The following is a 17,713-nucleotide window of genomic DNA, read 5'->3' as shown; positions in this document are numbered from 1 at the left end:
CTTTTAGTCTTTTCTGCCTCGGCTGTCCCAGAGGTCAGAGTTAGTTAGGGGGGGGGGAGGGGGGGGGGTAATGGGGAGGGAGCTGGCCCATCTAATTTGGACCCCCCACAACCCCCCTGTGCTTCCTGAAAGCTATCCAGAGAGCCTAACAAAAAGCAGGTGTCCTAAAGTAGCTGGGGGATGGGAGAGAGGGGCTTTGAGGGGGTAGGGAATTTGAGGCAGACTACTCCGATTAACTCTTTTGTAGCCACTCAATGCGGACTGCACTTCAAGATGCTACTTTATTCAAGGTAACCGGCGACATTAAACACTAGCCAGGTGTCAGGACAAGTTCCTATGAAGTATTTCGCACACTGAAATTTCCCACACATGGCCCGTTAGGTTGTTTTAGATCAAGGGTGCACACCTCTTGTCTACAAGGGCAGGGTCCTTACATATTTTTACTATTTCAATATTGAATTAAAGTCTACGCTAAACACAAACACTAAAATATCATAAAAGTATTAAGATGCTGTTCTGATTTCAAATTGTTTTGTAGCAATTGTTTTATTCTGCAGCTTTAAGGCCCCTTTTACACGGGGTGGACTCCGTAAAGTGCATCCACCTGCTGAGCACAGCAACTCTCCGCTGATCCCCGCTACGCAGGCAGATTACAGGTCCGTGTCTGCTCCGCTATGCAGAACAGACACGGACACAGCCCCGCTGTTCTCTATGGGGTGGTTGGATAGAATTGGACTGCCTGTCTGTTTCTATCCGACTATCATCCGATCCGATCCCCCTGGACAGATGGATGGGGAGCGGGACCCTCATCTGTCTGTTTTTGGCAGACAGGATCAGATCAGAAGCCAGCAGTCTATAGAGAACAATGGCTGGTCCGATCAGGTCCGCCTGAAAAACTAAGGCAGACCTGATCGGATCGCCCGTGTGAAACCTGATCGGATCGCCCGTGTGAAACCACCCTTATTCAAAAGAGAACCCTTGAGCCTTTCCTAAAGATTCTTGTTCAGCTCTGCCTGCTATAAAGTGAAAACACTCCGTCCCTGTCTCCAAATCATACTTTTAAGTTTTCACCCTGTCAAACAAGCTTCTGATGGAGACTACATGCAGGTAGACATGTGCAGTTCATTTCGTTCTGAATTAATATTCGGACAAATTTTCGTTATTCGGAGATTCGGCATATATCCAAATACCCGAATTACAATATAAACGAGTTTTACCAAATGCTCCGTATAACGAAACTAAATTAGTCCGAATTTCTGAAATTCGGACTCAAATTCTAATCTAATTTTACATCGCCTTCTAATGCCGCGTACACACGACCGGTTTAGCCGCCGTAATAAACTCCCGACGGTTTCTCTGACGGAACTCCAACGGAATTCCATTCAAGTGGTCTTGCCTACACACGGTCAACCCAAAGTTCGACCGTCCAGAACGCGGTGACGCACAACACTTACGACGGGACTAGAAAAAAGGAAGTTCAATAGCCAGTAGCCAATAGCTTCCATCTCGTACTTGCTTCAGAGCATGCGTCTTTTTTGGTCCGTCAGACCAGCATACAGGCGATCGTTTTTTTCCGATAGGAATTGGGTCCGTCGGAAAGACTTAGAACGTGTTCCATTTCTAGGTCCGTCAGATTTTTCGAAAAAAAAAAGTCTGATGAGGCCTACACACGATCGTTATATACGATGAAAAGCTTCCGTCTGACTTTTTCTGTCGGACATTCCGCTCGTGTGTACGCAGCATAACTGTACACATATTGCTGAAATCAAAGACTGTGTGTTATTAGAGTACCATTTCGAAATAATATTGTTTTAGTTAAGCCAAAGGTGATTTAACCACAATACCGGGCCTATTCTGGCACTCCTCTCCTACATGAAAAAAATCATAATTTTTTTGCTAGAAAATTACTCAGAACCCCCAAGCATTATATATTTTTTTTCTAGCAGACACCCTAAGGAATAAAATGGCGGTCATTGCAACTTTTTATCTTGCACGGTATTTGCGCAACAATTTTCCAAACGCTTTTTTTTGGAAAAAAAAACAGTTTCATGATTTAAAAAAAAACAAAACAGTAATGTTAGCCCAATTTTTTTGTATAATGTGAAAGATGATGTTACACTGAGTAAATAGATACCTAACATGTCACGCTTTAAAATTGCGCACACTCGTGGAATGACGCCATGACTTCAGTACTTAAAAATCTCCATAGACGACGCTTTAAAATTTTTTACAGGTTACATGTTTAGAGTTACAGAGGAGGTCTACAGCTAGAATTGTTGCTCGCGCTCTAACGCACGTGGCGATACCTCACATGTGTAGTTTGAACGGTGTTTACATATGTGGACGGGACTAACGTGTGCGTTCGCTTCTGAGCGCGAGCTACCGGGGAAAGGGGCGTTTTAAATTATTTTTTTATATATTTTTTTAATTTACTTTATTTTTTTTATTTTTACTTTCTTTTGCAACATTTTTTTTATCACTTTTATTCCTATTACAAGGAATGTAAACATCCCTAGTAATAGGAATAGGAATCATTCGTGACAGGTCCTCTTTATGGAGAGATGCGGGGTCAATAAGACCCCGCATCTCTCCTCCAGGCTGGAAAGCACGAGATCGTGAAAAAAAATTCATGCTCTCATGCTTACCAGCCGCGATTGCGGCTTTGTTTACATTTTATTTATTTTTTATTGCATTTTAGTGTAAATATGAGATCTGAGGTCTTTTTGACCCCAGATCTCATATTTAAGAGGTCCTGTCATGCTTGTTTTCTATTACAAGGGATGTTTACATTCCTTGTAATAGGAAAAAAAGTGACACAATTTTTATTTTTTAAAACAACAGTGTAAAAATAAAAGGTAAAATAAATAAGAAAAAAAAATAAAAACTGTAAACGCGTCCCGTCCTGCCGAGCTCGCATGCAGAAGCAAACGCATATGTGAGCATCGCCTGCATATGAAAACGGTGTTCAAACAACACATGTGAGGTATCGCCGCGATCATTAGAACGAGAGAAATAATTCTATCCCTAGACCTCCCCTATAACTCAAAACATGCAACCTGTAGAATTTTTTAAACGTCGCCTATGGAGATTTTTAAGGGTAAAAGTTTGTCGCCCTTCCACGAGCGGGCGCAATTTTGAAGCATGACATGTTGAGTATCAGTTTACTTGGCATAACATTATCTTTCACAGTATAAAAAAATGGGCTAACTTTACTGTTGTCTTATTTTTTAATTCAAAAAAGTGTATTTTTTCTAAAAAAAGTGCGCTTGTAAGACCGCTGCGCAAATACGGTGTGACAGAAAGTATTGCAACGACCGCCAAAAGTTAAAGCAGTTTAGTTTCAGCCAGGGGTGACAGCTCGTAAATACAAGCTAGGTCCATACAAACAAAACCATTATACTTTCATTAGTATAAACTCAGGTCAAGAAGCAGCAAGCAGGCATGTCTGAAACAAACCCAATGTTCCCCATGATCAGTAGCGGCCTGTGCATTAAGGGTGCACGGGCACCGCTTCCTCTCTCCTGCCACCCCCTCTGCGCACTATGGATAGATTCGTGCATTCCATTCAGGCGTCTGGCCCCTCTTTGCGCCAGGCACCTGATTTACAGCGGCGGGGGTGTTTTTGAAGCACCTGATTAGAGCCATAGGCTCTAATAGGCGTCAAAAACGGTGACCTGCGAGGGGCACGCTTGGCGCTCGCAGTTCACTCAGCTGTGTTAGGAAAGCAAATGAATCTTCACTTTCCTAACACTGAACCGCCTCTCTGCCAATCAGGTGCTCGGGTCTGTTACCTGTCACCTGATTGGCTGAAATGACAGGCGCCGCTATTGGACGCCTATCAGAAGGAGAGGACGGGAGTCGGGAGATGAGGACGGCAGGAGACGTTGGCCTGAAGGACCCTGCTCGTCGCCGTCACCCGCTGCCCCACCAAGACAGGGTGAGTGCCGGGCAGACGGTGAGCGGGTGGGGTCACACTGCCGGCATTCGATGGCACAGTGGCAGCATTTAATGGGCACAATGGCAGCACTTCGGCGATCCCTGAAAACTCATCTCTTCAGGAAAGCCTATCACGTCTCCAACTAATGTCCTACCACTTCCATCAGCTCATTCCCCACAGCTACAACCTTTTGTACCACCTGCCCCACCCTATTAGATTGTAAGCTCTTCTGAGCAGGGCCCTCTTAATCAACTTGTATTTTATTGTATTATAATTGTATTGTCTCCCTTTTATATTGTAAAGCGCTGCGTAAACTGTTGGCGCTATATAAATCCTGTATAATAATAATAATAATTTCATGGGCACACTGGCAGCATTTAAATGGCACACTGGCAGCATTTAATGGGCACGCTGGCAGCATTTGATGGGCATGCTGGCAGCATTTGATGGCACACTGGCAGCATTTAACGGGCATGCTGGCAGCATTTGATGGGCACACTGGCAGCATTTGATGGCACACTGGCAGCATTTGATGGGCACACTGGCAGCATTTAATGGGCACAATGGCTGCAATTGATGGCACAGTGGCTGAATTTAATGGCACAGTGGCTGCAATTGATGGCACACTGGCAGCATTTGATAGGCACAGTCGCTATGTTTGATGGCACAGTGGCTGCGTTTGATGGCACACTGGCTGCAATTGATGGGTTTTTTTTTCAGCTTGTTTGCGTCCCCCAAAAAATTTTGAGCACCAGCCGCCACTGCCCATGATCCAGTATATGTGGAGGAAGAACTGTTGCTGTGGCACATAGCAGCAAACCAGATCACTTTTTTCCTCCTTCCTGTGCTACAAAACCCCAAAAAGAGAATATAATTTGTTGTGGGCAAAAGGAGGGTTTCTTCCTTCTGAAACGTGTACACGGTGCCCTTTTAAGTTTAAGATATGTGTATATGTATTTGTGAGCACGTACATACAAGATTGTGTAACACAAAAGTATATGGAAACATTTAGGAATACTTAGACGGTATGCGTATTCTTTCAGTCCAGATGTCAGTTTCCTGATAAAGCTTCCTGATGAAACCTTACCCTGCAATGCAATTGATAGACACCAATGTTAGTTGTCATGGGTCATAGCACACAAGTAAAAGTAGGCATTATTTCACATCATTGTGCCTTATCTGCCATGTGACAATCCCCCTTTGTTTTCCCCCCATGCCTATATCTTCCAGTCTGTATATATGTCTCTGACTCAGTCCTTCTCAGACAGCATTACAGAGCTCAGACCCTGAGTCAGGTCCAGTGAGACATTAACATTGTGCCTTTCCTGAAACCCTCCATATACAGGAATATTCTCCTCCTTAGTATTAAAGGACAACTGTGGCTCTTGAATTACACCACCCAATGTTATCTTCAGAACCCCACACCTCCTTCTGTAAACATTTCTAGTAACGTTGTCTACAGGCATGGTATAATACCTCTGAATACTCAAGTGGGTCATACATAACAATTTTAAACGAACAATCAAATGTTCTCCTCCAATTTTGTGAAAATGACCCAGCAACCACATAAATAAAATGGCAGATTTGATCGACTGCAAGAAGACGGGATTGAGATTACCCCAAACAAGCACAGTTGATGTCATTTTAGCTGAAATTGCCATTGTGTTTTCCTATTTCAGTTCCATTCCAGTTGAATCTTTCTGTAAAAATGATTAAAACTGTATTGAAACTGAATTTATTGCTCAGTTTTTCCTTCACAGCATAGTGATTGATTGAACTCATGGGTGGTGGGTTCCTGAGGATTACTTGCAGTTATATTTGCAATTCTCAGTGGCTTAAAAGTAGTTGATATTGATTGAAAATTAGAAGGAAGGATTTTAAAGAGGCTGAAATGGAGTTTTATGGTACCGTACAAAAGCTTAAGTATAAATAAATACAAAAGATAAGTATAAAAAAATATAATTTTTATTAGAATCACATTTTCCAATCTCACCACAACCATTTAGAGTTATTGCATTGTTCCATGTCTCTCTTTTTTAAATTCATGTATTTTAAATTGTGATTGTAATAAAAATTATATTGTTTATACTTATCTTTTGTATCCCAAGCTTTTTTACGGTACCATAAAAGTCCATTTCAGCCTCCCTAAAATCCTTCCTTCTACTTGTAGGCACTTTTTCTAAATATTGATTGAAAATTGCTATGTACAGTAAATGAATAGCTTTAGAGTCTTTAGAGGAAGACTTGCAAAGGAATACTAAGCTCCTGGATAGCAGCATGGACACCATACAAGCATTTGATAGAACTTAAAGCCCAAGTCCAGCTTAGGTGAAAATATAAACCTTCTAGTTCCTAGCCACAGCTGCTATACTCACCTGATCTCCGGTGGTATCTCCTGAAAACTTCAGCTCCAAGCCACCACTCCCTGTCTGGGTTTGATGATGCCCATCACCATTCAACTTACTTCCTGTGAGCCCAGGGTGTCAAGACTCCTGAAAAAGTGGGTGAAAAGGACCTGTGACGTCATCAGAATAGACCAAGATTTCTTTAAAAAAAAAATAAAAACAAAACATTTTTGGGTTTATAAAGGAGGCCGGGTTCTCGAAGAGGGAGTTGTGGGCCAGCACTGAAGGGAAGAACCGGTTTTAAAGTTGGGGTTTAAATATGATTATCCATGAGATGCCAGCTTCAAAAATAAAATCTAAAGTCAATATACAAAATTTCTTGACATGTTGAAAATAACTGTCAGATTTTTCCTTTATGGTTATGTGGTGAAGTTAAATTGACTATAATGTAAATGTCTACAGCATTTGGTGAACTATTATTTGCATGCCGTGACTCTGACAACAGGGAGAGCAGGAACCTCTAATGGTCGCAATAGGAGGAACTTTGGTGAGATATCCCATCAACAGAGTGCCCAGGTGGTTTAACTCTCGAGCATCCACCAAAAACTTTGGGGTGGACTAATCTTTTAAAGGGCAACTCCAGGGAAAATGAAAAAAAAAAATCCACTATTACAGTGGGCCCCCAAAGGGAACTGCTCATTATGTCTGGGGGAGAGGTGAAGAGGCTCTATCACTTAGCTCCAGCATTCTCCTTCTCCGCCCAAAGTTCCAGTCTATGGTCGGCATCATCCAGGGGCGGACTGACAACTCATGGGGCCCCCAGGCAATAGGAGATTATGGGGCCCCCAGGCAATAGGAGATTATGGGGCCACACAGTATACACACACACACATATACAGTATACACACACAGACACACAATATACACACACAGTATACACACACAGAATACACATACACACACTGAAAAGGTACTGGAGAGGCGGGGCAGCTATAATCTTGGGATTTTTGAAAAAATGACAGATTTTTACATACTGTCCCTGGTTTTATTGAGGCTGGCAACCCTGATGGGGCCCCTTAGTGGCATGTGGCCCTCGGGCAGTGTCCGAGTGCCCAAATGGTCAGTCCGCCCCTGGCATCATCACATACAAAGGTGGTATGGAGGCTGGAGTGGGAAGCATCCTGAATCAGTCGCAGCTTACAGAGGAGGCTGCGGGGAACTGGTCACAGCACTGGATAGAGCCTGTTGGAGCGAAGGGCAAGGTAAATATTTAAACAATCAAATAACCCTTGCTGTCCAGGGGGGGGGGGGGGGGGGGTTCAACTGCAAGGGTTGATCTTTTATAATTTTCCTGGAATTTGTTTTTGAGGAAAAAAAAAACAAAACATAACTTAATATATGATGTAAACGTGGGCCCCGCCTTTACTAAATTATCCCCTAAATAAGGGGGTATTAAATCCAGACATTCCCTATGTACTCACCGCTTTGTCATCATCAGGCATTGGCGGTGTAGGCATTTTAATGCTTTCTCGGCACTGTCACCAACCTGTGGCAAGCAACATTTTTAAACATGAACACTGGCTTATTATTCATTAAGGAAGTAGACACAATAGACATACACAGAATGACAGACGGCAACTGTGTGCTGCTGTCATAAAGGTCAAGGGCCAGGCTGCCCCTTTTCTTCAGGGAATTTCCATGCTGTTACCAAACACTTCAGTCTATGGAGGTTCTGCTCTATTAAAGGAGGGGGAGATGAACCACAAAAGTGAGGCTGCTGAATGAATTACAATTTCAGAATAAAATGAACTATTTGGAATCAAAGTATAGAAAAGATGCCAACCTAAAGTCAATGACAAAAAGCCTTTACAGTTGGTGGTCTCACTGTAGGTTCTCTGGCTAAAAACTGGCCAAGGTTGGAAAATACTAATTGTTTGGCAGCAGGCTTTAGATTTCAAGAAAAGTTAATCAGATTGTCATTTTAGTATTTCTCACTGGACGTTATCACGTGTGTACATGTTAAATATATACAGTAAATGGGGAGTTAAAAAAAAAAAAAAGAACACAATAAACAAAAGGTACAAGATGCTAAAGACTACTGCGGAAACATTCATGGAATTGTCAGTCTGCGTGACCATTTGGTTACTAAAAATACAGTATGTGCACATTTATATTTGATTAATAATTTTTTAAAAAATGCTGATTTGAGTTCACTCTGTGTGCCATAAAGACGCAAATTTTTATTCCTGCCGATCATACGTATAAGTTGAATTTGTGGTTTTAATGGGTCATTAAAATATAATCTGGCAATACTAGTTGTGTGTGGCACTGCTGCAAGACTTAAAGCTGTGTTTAAATGAACCCTGAAGACTGCAACGGCATGATAAAGTCATTTGTTAATTTTACCAAGATCACTGAGACAGAAAAAGATGAAAAATTTAAACATTTTACATTTGTTACCAGAACAAGAAGATGGGGGGAAATGTTCAATAAGGACATTGGGCAACCGTAAACTAGGGATTTCCTCTAACTTTGGAGAGGATTCTTCTCATTTCCTGTTCTGTCTTTAAGAAAAGAAGTGAAGGGAAATCCCCCTAATGGGACACAGACAGAAAAATAAAACCCTAATAGGTTTTTACCATTACCTATTCCACTAAAAGAAACGTTTAGCTATTCTTTAGATGTATGGTACTTTAACAGACATTGATTGTTGTATTCATAGTTTAATGTACAGTATTTTGGACCTGTTAATGAGGGGCAGGGTCTCCATCCAGGTAGGAAGTAATAGGTGTGTAGCTAGGTAGAAGTCGGTGGCTAAAGCCTGCGCATCATTGCACAAAGCAAGGTCCATAAAGACATGGTTGAGAGAGTTTGGGGTGGAGGAACTTGACTGGCCTTCACAGAGTCCTCACCTTTGGGATGAATTACAGCGGAGACTGTGAGCCAGGCCTTCTCATCCACATTAGTACCTGACCTCACAAATGCACTTCTGGAAGAATGGTCAAACATTCCCATAGACACACTCCTAAATCTTGTGGACAGCCTTCCCAAAAGAGCTGAAGCTGTTATAGCTGCAAAGGGTGGGCCAACTCAATATTGAACCCTACGGACCAAGACTAGGATGCCATTAAAGTTCATGTGCGTGTAAAGGCAGGTGTCCCAATACTTTTGACAATATAGTGTATCCACTAGGATTATTATGGAATTTAAAAAAAGTCTGATTACCTAACCTGACCCTAATATAAGAAATATTATCAGTACTAACGTGCTGGGGTATTGGCTTTCTGGCTAATGACGTTTGATGCCTGGTCCAGCTACGAGAAGTGATGCACAATAAAGTACAGTAGGTTTATTTAGAATAGAGCCAATACTAACACCTAGGGCCCCTATACAGCTGTCCAACGGGCACATAACTTTACTGAACCCTGTGGCCTACATTTCGAGCACCATTCATAAAATGCAGGCCATGATGTTGAATACACAGTGTCCTATGGCGTTCTCCGTGATTAGAGGAGAGGTCGGTCACATATCTCCAACAGGTCATATACTCTGCTCTCCTTCGACCATCTTTTTTTTTTCCTTATTATAAATAGTTCTGTGCTGTAACTTACCTCCCAACTTTTTAAGATGGTAAAAAGGGACACCTTATAGTTAGGGCCATCTTAATAGCATCATGGGCCCCTGGGCAAACTAATGCTCTGGTACCCCCTACCAGCCTGCGCCAATTTACGCACCTACTCTCAAGAATTAAAGTATAAATGGTTGATAGAATTAAACATATATTTATAAGTACTTTTAATAAAATTGATTTTAAATAATAAGAAAAGAGGACAAAAATCAAAGACTAATTAACACAAAGAGCACAGTATGGGGGGGGGGGGGGAAGCAGAAGGGCACAGTACAGGGGGGGGAGTCAGGAGGGCACAGTACAGGTTCTGGGTTGCTGCCTGGGACACGGCCATCCCAGGACAGCTTACTTAAAGCATAACTTTCCTGTCAAATCTGGGACAGGCAAGTATAATGTAATCCAAGATTATCATGGGTCCCCTATGCACCTGGGGTCCCTGGGCACTGCCCAGGGGTGCCCATTCATTAAGACAGCCCTGATTATAGTACAAACTTTACAGAAAAAGGACATGCTTGGCCATTAAAAATTAAAACAGGGACAACTGTGCAGGAAAGAGGGACAGAGTGACTTGGATCCAAAGGAGGGACAATCCCTTGAAATAAGGGACCACTGGGAGAAATGTTGTTAGGATCAAAATTATTACCAATTAATATTGCTGCTTAATTGTCCATCTGTACTGAGCCCTACTGCTCAGCCCCAAAATTGTGAACGTAATGTGGGTGACACATTTTGACACCCATAAGATGGGTGTCATATGGGTGACACTAGGCAGCTCAGGAAAGTTCTCAGTTTGTACTTTGTGGCGGTCATCATCCATGTCAGGAGTGATCCCAGGAAGAAAAGCTCACCCTCAGGGGATAATGCTAGAGGAAGTGCAAAACCTGATTTATCTTCTGCTCAGGCAGAAGAGGAGGGGTCACCCATAGGAATGTGTGTCAGGCTGTATTCCTCAGGAATGACCTAGAAATGTGTTTGTGGCTACAAGCACAGGATATTTCTAAATCGCTGATTATAGGGGACCCTGCTTTAATCATTAAGATAACCACTGACAACACTTTACTGGCAAGTACTATAATTATACAGTGCCTTGAAAAAGTATTCATACCCCTTAAAATGTTCCACATTTGGTCATGTTGCAACCAAAAACATAAATGTATTTTATTGGGATTTTATGTGATAGACCAACACAAAGTGGCACATAATTGTGAAGTTGAAGGAAAATGATAAATGATTTTCAACATTTTTTACAAATAAATATGTGAAAAGTGCGGCATGCATTTGTATATTTGTATTCAGCCCCCCTTAGTCAATACTTTGTAGAATCTCCTTTCACTGCAATTACAGCTGCAAGTCTTTTTGGGAATGTCTCTACCAGCTTTGCACATCTAGAGAGTGACATTTTTTGCTCATTCTTCTTTGAAAAATAGCTCAAGCTCTGTCAGATTGGATGGAGAGAGTCTGTGAACAGCAATTTTCAAGAGTTGCCACAGATTCCCAATTGGATTTAGGTCTGGACTTTGACTGGGCCATTCTAACACTTGAATATGCTTTGATCTAAACCCTTCTATTGTAGCTCTGGCTGTATGTTTAGGGTAGTTGTCCTGCTGGAAGGTGAACCTCCACCCCAGTCTCAAGTCTTTTGCAGACTCTAATGCCACGTACACATGATCAGAATTTCGGCCCACAAAAGACCGATGAGAGTTTTTCATCGGATAATGCGACCGTGTGTATGCTCCATCGGTCTTTTGCTGGCGGAATTGCAGCCAGCAAAAGATTGAGAGCATGCTCTCAATTTTTCGGTCGGGAAAAGTTCCTATCCGAAAATGCGACCGTCTGTGGCAATTCCGACGCGCAAAATCCCTACGCATGCTCGGAAACATTGAACTTCATTTTCTCAGCTCGTTGTAGTGTTGTACGTCACCGCGTTCTTGACGGTCGTAATTTCTGCGAACTTTTGCGTGACCGTGTGTATGCAAGGCAAACTTGAGCGGAATTCTAACGGAAAAGCCATCATATCTTTTTCCGACGACAAAACCGATCGCGTGTACAGGGCATAACAGGTTTTCTTCTAAGATTGCCCTGTATTTGGCTCCATCCATCTTCTTATCAACTCTGACCAGCTTTCCTGTCCCTGCTGAAGAAAAGCATCCCCACAACATGATGCTGCCACCACTATGTTTCACAGTTTTCAGCCACACATATCATTTTTAGGCCAAAAAATTCAATTTTGGTCTCGTCTGACCAGAACACCTTCTTCCACATGTTTGCTGTGTCCCCCACATGGCTTCTCGCAAACTACAAACGGGACTTCTTATGGCTTTTTTTCAACAATGGCTTTCTTCTTGCCACTCTTCTATAAAGGCCAGATTTGTGGAGTGCACGACTAATAGTTGTCCTGTAGACAGATTCTCCCACCTGAGCTGTGGATCTCTGCAGCTCCTCCAGAGTTACCATGGGTCTCTTGGCTGCTTTTCTGCTTTTCTGATTAATGCTCTCATTGCCCGGCCTGTCAGTTTAGATGGACGGCCATGTCTTGGTAGGTTTGCAGCTGTGTCATACTTTTTCCATTTTCCATTCAGTGCTCCGTGAGATGTTCAAAGCTTGGGATATTTTTTTATAATCTAACCCTGCTCTTCTCCACAACTTTATCCATGACCTTTCTGGTTTGTTCCTTGGCCTTCATGATGCTGTTTGTTCACTAAGGTTCTCTAACTCTGATCAACTTTGGGTACAACCAGCCTGCTGGGTTTTACCTTCGATTATCGCTAGTTGCTGCTATAGCCCCTAGCAATAATTACTGTCTTCCCCTGCTTTGAGAAGACAATGGCTAGGCAGGAGGGATTCCCGCATCAACACTGTGTGTTAATGGAGGAATCGAGCGAAATTTGCTCCGTGTATGGCCGGCCTAAGCTATGGTATCCATGTAGGAGAGGTGTTTGTTTTTTTCTGCTTTTGCTAAATTACTTAAACTCCCCTTATCTCTACAACATAGACACTAATTATTCTGAGATTCTGAAATAACAACTAGGAGGGCTAATTAGACTCCTAGAGATAACAGAGGATATGGGCACAAGACATAGGACAGCTTTGAATTTTCTGACATGATTAACAGGTATTTTTTACACTTATTGAACAGATATAATAAAATACTTTCAATTGTATATTTAAAGTTGAACTCCTGTAAAAATACAAAATGTAGTGGGGATTCTCCTGCACTGCAGGGGTTACACGCTCATTTTGTCTAGGTGGGGACAGGAAAAGCAGCTATACTTAAGCTGGCCATAGATGATTTGAATCTCGGACATTTCTGCAGGAACCAGTCTGCCAGATTTTGCATGCGATTATTCACTGTGTTCTCCCGGCAGGACCGGCTTCCCCCACCCCCCTGCCGGGAGAACACAATGGCTCTGTGGTTGCAGGAAAGAAAATTGATCTGTCTATGGCTGGCTATACTTTAACCCTCAATCCCTCATCAGCTAATGCGGTTGTTCGCTCAACGGCAATCCAGGTTGTGGGCGGGCCCTTGGCATCCTCACTTACAATGCAGGACTGAGGGTCCTGCATTGTACATGATGACATCACACTACCTGCAAACAATAGAGAGGCAGAGATAAGCAGGTTTAGGGGATTAGTCATGCAGCTAGAAGGAAGCCTGCAGAAGTGAGGAAGATTGTAAATATAACTTCTTTTTCTGATGCCGAAGATAAAACGAGTATTTAAACTTTGCAGCATGGGGAGGGGGAGCCCATTGATTTGTACAGACTTCCTAACCTTGGCTGATCATACACACCTGTGATCCCCACTAAATATTTATACTGATACGCGCCCGGTCCCCTGTTGCTCTATGTAGTTCCTTCCATTGACCCCTCTGTCCTGCACTAACATAGAGGCTGGTGCAGGAAACTACAGAGCACAATGGGGGGGGGGGCTTCAGTCTTCACATCCGGAAGTGTTGAATGCTGAACATTTTTCAGCAACTCTTGGATGTTCAAAAAGGTGGAGTTCGGCAGTGCGGGCAGCGGGATGAGTACCTATTGTTTTCTTCGCAGGGTGCCAATCATGTAAACCAGGCGTGTTCAATTAAAACCCCAGGAGGTCTAGTCAGTACAGGCATACCCGGATTTATGTACCCTCACTTTATGTACATTCACAAGTACGAACACATTGGCGTCTATGGGAAATCTTGGTCAGGTTGACATGGCACTGCTCCCGGATTTTAACATTTAACATTGGCGTCTATGGGAAATCTTGGTCAGCTTGACATGGCACTGCTCTCAAACCATAAGTGACAGGGACACCAAACTTGGGGAGCACTGATAGGGGACCCAGGACTACAACATATTTGATTTTGGGGTTGGCCAGCTTGCCTAGGTAATCAGGTATGCCTGTAAATGACTATTGCAATGCAGTACATGCATTGAGAAATGAAAAAAGGTATTGCTTCACTTTAAGTACATTTTCGTTTTACATACATGCTCTGGTCCCATTGCGGGGTATGCCTGTAAAGGTTTTTTCCAGCAGAGGTGAAAATCTCATGTTTGTGCTATGACTTAGATGGGAAATATGTAGTCATTGTATGACTTTCAAAAAAATAGACTCCCCATCACAGTGGCCCGTACATCAGGCGTCCCCATCAAAGTGCCCCCTTACATCATGGCTGCTGCCGCAGAGGGGATCCTGCACTGGAGACTGGCTGGTCATCTGGATAGGATGCATACCTCCCAACTTTCTGAGATGGGAATGAGGGACACCTATTAGCAAACGTATGTAGGCATAGGACACTGTCAGGGCTGGGCTCAGCCCTTCCTTCTCTGAGCTGGCCGCTCAGCTGTCGGCTAATTGCCAGCTTCTACCTCTCCACAGTTACTCACCTGTTGATGATATCCTGCTCGTCAGTCCTGCCTACTTAAGCCGTCCAGCCCAGAGGATCTCTGCCTTCGCCTAACGTCGCGTACACACGAGCAGACTTTTCAACCGGACTGGTCCGACGGACTGAGTCCGGCGGACAATTAGACCGTGTGTGGGCTTCATTGGAGCTACAGCAGACTTTTTCGGTCGAAAATCTGACGGATTTTAGATTTGGAACACGTTTCAAATCTTTACGTCGGAACTCTGCCGGACCAGTTCCTATCAAAAAGTCCGCCGTCTGTATGCTAGTCCGACGGACGAAAACCGACGCTAGAGCAGCTATTGGCTACTGGCTATCAACTTCCTTATTTTAGTCCGGTCGTACATCATCACGTACGAATCCGTCGAACTTTGGTGTGATCGTGTGTGGGCAAGTCCGTTCATTGGGAAAGTCCAATGGAAGTCCGTCAAATTCCGTTGGATAGTCCGTCAGACCAGTCCGCTCGTGTGTACGCGGCATTAGTCAACATCACAGAGACCCTCTCCTGCATTCCTGTTAAAGGACTTGCTTGGCTGACATCTCTTCTGGCTCCAGATCCTGCTTGCTGTTTTTCTACGCTCATCTCCGGCTCCCTGATGTTTGGCTTGTCTGACTATCCGTTCCAGTTCCTGAACTCTGGCTATGTATTGACTACGTTTTGTTCTATTTACTTTTATTATTAAACAAGTGTGATTTAACTGTACTTCTGTCTCGGTCTGATTTCATGGTTTCTGACAGACACACACCCTGCACGCCCCCCTTAAAGGAGAATTGTATGAAAGAAAATGATTGGTTAAACCTACAAGTGCTTTTTTACCACTACTATTCCTTTATACTGACTTTTGGAATTTACAAATGCAGCAATGTTGAAATTGGGTGAAAGGTTTAGCGCTGGGAAACACTTTTTGAAAGATAAATAGTGCATTTTATATACAACTCTATAGCTCAGACCAAAATGAGGGACAAATCAGGAGGAATGAGGGACAGAGGGACTTTGTTCCAAATCAGGGACTGTCCCTCGAAATCAGGGACAGTTGGGAGCTATGAGGATGGTCACTAGGTCCAGATCTGGACCGCAGTCTGCTATTTAGTAAGGCCTCTCCAATTCAGTCCCCTTTGGTCTATATATATATATATATATATATATATATATATATATATATATATATATATATATTGAATATATGAAAAAAAAAATACCTGTTGATCGTGTCAGAAATCTTGTCTGCCTGCTACTTCCTGTGCTTCCTACCTGTGCTGCATTCTCTTCAGTTACATTGCTCCCTTGCTATTGCTATCTTGGTGATTTACAGAACCCCTCCCCTCTATATCATTAAAAAAGTAGAAGAGGCTGTGGGTTCTGTAGTCATGTCTCATGTTGACAAGTCTGCTTCTCTGTGCTGTCGCCCTGGGACAGGAAGTGTGTTACTGGGAGGATCACCTGGTGAAAAAAAAAAAAAAGGGCTGCAAAAAAAACTAAGGATTGGTAAGCTGCAATATATTACATTTTGTTCTAGGGTTTAGATATGGGTATTAGGTGTCTCAAGAACCCCCGTATCCTGCCAGTCTGTAGAGATTCTAGATAGTACAGTATCTTATTGTACTCTGCGATGCTGTAAATGTTGCTCTGTAATGACTGTAGTTTTGGAAAGCTATTGATGGCCTAAAAAGCCTGTCTTCCCGCAGCCAGACTCCCAGATTAAATGGTGTCTGTCCTAGATGAGCCTCCAGGCTAGTGTGCTTTCAAAGCCTGACACAGCTGCAGCCCTTCTACTCGGAAGAGCCATTGAGCCAGCTGTCAGCGGTGACTTTTCCTTGTACAGTGCAGCTGCCATACTATCGCTCCTGTTCTTCAACCATAACCTGGGTAAAACCAGTAGTTTTCCTGGAGGTGGCGGGATTACCGGGAGGTCGATCTGTAGCTTGGATTTCTGGATTGAGTGATCAAGTTACCCCAAAGGCAATGTCAACCTTCCACTGCACATTTGTTCACATTGGAACTGTAAATGGGGTAGAGTTCCAGTAACGACAGTTTATAGTCTTTGGTGGAAATGACAGGTTCACTTTTATTACTTTTTACTAAGTAAATTAGCAAAACATCTTATTCAACCAGGGGTGCCCTTCAGTATACAGTATATTACCAAAAGTTTTGGGACGCCTGCCTTTACACGCACATGAACTTTAATGGCATCCCAGTCTTATGCCCCGTACACACGGTCGGATTTTCCGACGGAAAATGTGTGATAGGACCTTGTTGTTGGAAATTCCGACCGTGTGTGGGCTCCATCACACATTTTGCATCGGAATTTCCGACACACAAAGTTTGAGAGCAGGATATAAAATTTTCCGACAACAAAATCCGTTGTCGGAAATTCCGATCGTGTGTACACAAATCCGACCGACAAAGTGCCACGCATGCTCAGAATAAATAAAGAGATGAAAGCTATTGGCCACTGCCCCGTTTATAGTCCCAACGTACGTGTTTTACGTCACCACGTTCAGAACGATCGGATTTTCCGACAACTTTGTGTGACCGTGTGTATGCAAGACAAGTTTGAGCCAACATCCGTCGGAAAAAATCCTAGGATTTTGTTGTCGGAATGTCCGATCAATGTCCGACCGTGTGTACGGGGCATTAGTCTGTAGAGTTCAAGACCTCAACCCAATAGAAAACCTTTGGGATGAATTAGAGCGGAGACTGCGAGCCTGGCCTTCTCGTCCAACATCAGTGCCTGACCTCACAAATGTGCTTCTGGAAGAATGATCAAACATTCCCATAGACACACTCCTAAACCTTGTGGACAGACTTCCCAGAAGAGGTGAAGCTGCAATGGATTGGCCAACTCATTATTGAACCCTATGTACTAAGACTGGGATGCCATTAAAGTGCATATTGAGTTGGCCCACCCTTTGCA

The sequence above is a fragment of the Aquarana catesbeiana genome, linkage group LG12, assembly GCF_042186555.1.
Source record: "Aquarana catesbeiana isolate 2022-GZ linkage group LG12, ASM4218655v1, whole genome shotgun sequence".
Lineage (NCBI taxonomy): Eukaryota > Metazoa > Chordata > Amphibia > Anura > Ranidae > Aquarana > Aquarana catesbeiana.
This window is presented reverse-complemented; position numbering follows the sequence as displayed.